A 5,882-nucleotide genomic window follows, 5' to 3' on the forward strand; every position below is an offset into this window, starting at 1 on the left:
CCCGGTACATCACTGTTTCGACTCTCGCCCCCCTCAATGTAATCCTGAATACGGCCCAGGTACTGACCATTTGATCTTGTTCTTCAAGAGTCTGTCCTAACCCAACCACCATATCGATGTGATGGTCACCCAACTAGTTTCACAAACCTAAGGTCCTTCATTCGAGGCTGGTAAGTCATCTCCTATACAGAACAAGAATGGTCACTGGTAAGTCTTCTCCCATGGAGAACAAGAAGAACAAGTTATGGGTCTGCGTGCGATATTTGAAATAAAGCAATATAATGAAATGAGAAAAAAATCTTAACTAATTCTTCCGGTTAATAGCATGGGTACTTATTGATATTAATTTCATCTCATTAAGATATAAGGTAGGTACCTACCTAATTATTATAATATTTTCCGGCCAGCCTAGTTAGCTTGGTTGATAGCTCGTCTGCTTTGGAAGCGCTAGGCCGCGGGGTCGATTCCCGCCCCGGGTCGATTTTATCCTGAACGGATAATGTTCGTTCTCGGAGCGGCTGGCTTTCTTCTATCCTATCCTGTCTTCCTTCTCTCTAGACTCTTAAAAAAGAAGACTTCTTTGCCGGGTTTCCCCTGATACGACTACAAGAGGAGACAATAATAGATCAGTTGCGCTTACTTGGGTGATGTTTCAAAGTCATAGAGGAGGAAAAATGAGGACCAACGGAATTTTTCTTTTTCTTCGAAGCCAACCACGCAATATTTGTATCGCAGTCATCCGTCGTCACATAAGCAGTTCATCTTGAAAGTTCGAATGTATTCAGTTTAGGAACTTCCAAATTTTCGGAGTAGTCGCAAAGAGACGAAGGAAGGATACCAACTGCCCAAATGGTCTACTACGTCTAAAACTAAGGAAGTCTCTTATAACAAGGCCTTGATCTTAAGTCACGTCAGTAGGAGATCACGGAGCCAATCATAATTAAAGTCATTAAGTGCGTTCCTTAATTCCTTGTTGTCAACGAATTAATGACCAGAAAACAACAAAACATTTCATGCCAACCGCCCAAATGGTCTACTACGTCTAAAACTAAGGAAGTCTCCTATAACAAGGCCTTGATCTTAAGTCACGTCAGTAGGGGATCACTGAGCCAATCATAATTAAAGTCATTAAGTGCGTTCCTTAATTCCTTGTTGTCAACGAATTAATGACCAGAAAACAACAAAACATTTCATCATTTCAACACTTAATTAAGATACCTACTTAGAGATTTAGTAGACCTGAACGTTATAGTTTGGTGGGTTCATAGGCAGTCTGTAGGTCTAGGTTACGAGGCAATTCCTGTGTCTAATCTTTAGGAAATAACATGTCAATCTCTGCTAATTGCATCAGGGAAGAGGGGTATCGTCTTTGTTGAAGATCATTAGATTGTTGTTTCTGGATTGTTGTGTTGTTGACAATGGTAAAGCAAAGATGGAATACAGGTTGGCGTTATAGAGTTGCGGACTGTGATTTGTATGGGAAACAGGGAACACATTAGCAAAAGCGCCGACAAGAAGATCAAGGATTGAACCCGTGTGTTGATGAAAGGTGGTCTCTTAGGCCAGCCACTCACTATTAGGTAGACCTAAGCGCGGAGTTGAATGTAAAGGTAATCAATCTTATAGTCTAGATACCGAGATAAATCGATTTAAAAAATATCGGTAAATCGTAAACTTTGACGTCAAGGCATACGCTTCCGTAGGCGATGACGTCATAATTCATTACTCCCGCTTCGTTTGCCTGTGCGCAAGCGTTTCTGCGCATTTTGACCTGAAATCTGACGTCACAACTCTTCGAACTTTTTCGGGAAAAGCCAGTAGCACACGATTGCCCAGCTGGTCACCCATCCTGCTACCAAACACGCGCAACGTTGATCAAGTTCAGTGATCCATTGGGAACTGGATCACCGCCGCTGGCTAACAAGACAACTTGTGGTTTTACCTAAGAGGAAGTTCAATGTGCATTAAGAAATCAAAAACAATAAACATAAACAAAACAAACAAAAAACTCAAAAGAAAAAATCAACTAAAAAACAACGTGAGCTGTTTGGAATTCGGAATAAATAACACCAAGGCAATTTTTTACTGTGCAACTCTCACACGTATTTACATACGTAAACAGACCAACAAGTTGTGAGAAATCTATTCTAGTCAAGATTGGTTACCTACATGAAATGATAGATGTACGATTGTCCAATAAAACCAATGAATAAAACCAAAGGTCCAATAAAACCAATGAATTGACGGTATGTAAAACGTAAATTAGTTTTATTGAGATTGAGATAGTCGAAATGTACCTATGGTACCCAATGAATTGACTGTAATTCAGTTTTATTGAATCAAGAAATATCCACCTAAGACGTCAGTAGTCAGATAAGGCCCGCATTCATAAACTTTACACTTCGAAGGACGTACTTAATATTACAAGAGAAAAACCTTTTAATCTTTTAAAACGTTAGGTTACTTATATGACCATTGTGATTGTGACGCCACAGAAATTGGCAAAATATAAAGAGCCAAGTTGTAAAAATACTTTCAAGAATGCATTGCAGAAAGAAGTACTTAATATTGCAAGAGAAAAAAACCTTTTAATCTTATTTTAAAACATTAATTATATGACCATTGTGATTGTGACGCCACAGAAATTGGCAAAATATAAAGAGCCAAGTTGTAAAAATACTTTCAAGAATGCATTGCAGAAGCGTACGGTTGAATCGCTCGACCATCCCGTCGGATTGAGGGTGTAGGGGGGTGGTCCTGGTTTTCTTAATCCCAAGAACAGAGCAGACTTCTTGGAAAACTTGGGATTCGAAGTTCCTCCCTTGGTCGGAATGAAGTTCAAGGGGTACACCAAATCTGCAAGAATTTCCATTCAGAGCCGTGTTGGTCCTTCGGGCCGGATCAGACTACTTAATAACAATATTCACAATCTGCGTAATACCAATTGATTCAAACAAATGCCTTGGGCAGTTCCTAGCCAATTCGAAAGACGTCATTCTCCACCCAAACTTGTTATAAGAAGAGCTCCACACAAGATGTAGGTAAAGGTGTGTCCACATATTGTCGACCGGCCGTCGATCGATGTCGACTGTTATGTCCACTTTTGGGCCTTATTTGGTGGTTGTTATTTCCAAGTAACACAGGCAGTGAAGACAGCAAAAGATATGTATACGAGTAGTCGGGTGCCATCTAAACCTTTTGGTCAGTTGATCTTTTTGGATTGGAACACATCAGAGGAAGTTCCTCATAATGGGACATTCGTACACAGCACACGTACCACACCTACTCAACACAAGTTCAATCAGTCCAATAAAAATCAGTAAGAACCCACAACCTGATGATGAATTACCTATACCTATCTGTAGTCTGTAGGTAGTACGTACTGGCTTAATAAGTTAATACTGTCCAATAAAAACCATTCGATCTCAATACCTACTGTCCAATAAAAATCAATGATATCGAACTAAACCATGGATTATTGATGATTCATAGATATAGTACAAGCTTAATGAAACCATCATTTACTGATGAAAATTTGTGATCCCGTGGGTCAAAAGAAGCACAAAGTTTAAACACCGCTAGATTCAAACGAATTACATTGTTAAGTAAACCATTTACTGATGAAAATTTGTGATCCCGTGGGTCAAAAGAAGCACAAAGTTTAAACACCGCTAGATTCAAACGAATTACATTGTTAAGATACTTACACTATATTAAGGCGGTCTCTTCCTGATCCCTTATGTGCCGCGTCCATTTTAATTTAGGACTATTGCACTGCGTAGGTATACTACTTACAGTACTTACACTATATTAAGGCGGTCTCTTCCTGATCCCTTATGTGCCGCGTCCATTTTAATTTAGGACTATTGCACTGCAAATTTTAATTTAGGACTATTGCACTTACACTAGGACAATGTCTGGCTAGGGGACTTAGAAAGCAGACCAGCGTCTGGGTGTGTGACTATAAACAGGGAGGAGAACAGCTAACCCTAACCAGCCTAACGCTAGTCTGGCTGGGAGACGTTAAACGGAGAGTAGACTAGTATCTAGCTGCGGGACTATAACAGGGAAGAGAACAGCTAACCCTGACGCCCTGACCAGCCTAGCTAGCTGGCAGTTTTCAAAAGGGTTCTCTTTGCTTTCAAAGACCAAACACAAGTCCTCACGATGGTTGACTGCGGTTCAGGACTAGCCAATAAAATATGGCTAGAGACAGAGCCCATCACCCTGGTGTATGGCTGAAGATTTCTTTTTTTTTTATATATATTCTGTCAAGTCATTACCATTCACAGTTTTCCAAAGGGTTCTCTTTGCTTTTAAAGACCAAACACAAGTCCTCACGATGGTTGACTGCGTTTTAGGACTAGCCAATAAAATATGGCTAGAGATAGAGCCCATCACCCTGGTGTATGGCTGAAGATATCTTTTTTTTTTTATTCTGTCATTAAGTCATTACCATTCGGCGAAAGCTAAAGCCACTACAACAACAAAAACAACAACAGGACGAAATCCATTACTTTCCTTATAGGATAATGAAAGTAAAAAGGGTCTTGAGAATAGGTCGGTCTTAAGGATTTGTAGTATTGGTAACCATAAGTACCAATTTAACTCTGAATATTAGCCTCCTATTAGGTTACATCATAAACCTATCCAAGTTTCTAAACTACACCACTGAACTTGATTTTTCTATCAGATAAAATTGTATGACTGTAAGGTAATCTGGTTGAATATCAGATAGCAAAAACCTGCATACCTATTTATTTATATGCTATTTCTTTGATGTCTTAAATCAAGTTAAGTAGGTACCTAAGGCTCTCTCTCTCTCTCTCTCTTAAGGTTATTCTTGTTTATGTCTTAAATTGGAGGTACTTGGAGGTAATTATAGGTACATTACATATGTGCTAATTTGTGTACCTACCTATGTACTTTACAATCAATCCATTACCTACAAAGAACACATAGGTCTATTACAAATCAATATGTGTCGATTACAAAATTGCATGACAAAACAATGAGATTAATAACACAATAGAAATAAAACAAAAAGAATAATAACGAAAAAGAAATGAAATAAATAAAAACAATGAGATTAATAACACAATAGAAATAAAACAAAAAGAATAATAACGAAAAAGAAATGAAATAAATAATACAATAAACTATATGCAAAATATTCCAACTAAGGGGTGGGATTAATGCCTTGGGCATTCTTTTCTCTTCACGGTTGTCAAGGCAGTGTATGGTTTCAGTGTTTGGACACACCTTAATAAAATTTTAATTTTATTTCAGGCGACACTCTGCCCAATCTCTGGCGCATCATCTACTGGTCCACCCAGTTCCTCACCTGGTTTCTACTGCCCCTGATGCAATCCTATGCTACTTCTCTTCACGGTTGTCAAGGCAGTGTATGGTTTCAGTGTTTGGACACACCTTAATAAAATTTTAATTTTATTTCAGGTGACACTCTGCCCAATCTCTGGCGCATCATCTACTGGTCCACCCAGTTCCTCACCTGGTTTCTACTGCCCCTGATGCAATCCTATGCTAAAGCGGGGGAGTTCCACTTCAAGCTCAAGCTGAGATCGGCCCTGTACGATAACTTCATTTATTATGCCTCGTTCTTTGTACTGGCCCTGGCTCTGCTGGTGTACCTTATGATCAAACAGCTTGATATATTCAACATGTGAGTAACACGCTTGACTTAGCCTCATGTAATTTTGCCGTTTTTTGCAAAAGGATTTGTAGGCCCTTTGATCAAGACCATCTTGCATAATCTGCGACAACATGTTGAGTCCTTAACACTACTGCTATCATCGAGGTCACGTGAGGCGTGAGAGGCAGTGCGGTGGCCTATCATCGCGAACGACACTTTTTTCAATACC

Source organism: Diaphorina citri, unplaced genomic scaffold (genome assembly GCF_000475195.1).
Source record: "Diaphorina citri unplaced genomic scaffold, Diaci psyllid genome assembly version 1.1 scaffold1651, whole genome shotgun sequence".
NCBI lineage: Eukaryota > Metazoa > Arthropoda > Insecta > Hemiptera > Psyllidae > Diaphorina > Diaphorina citri.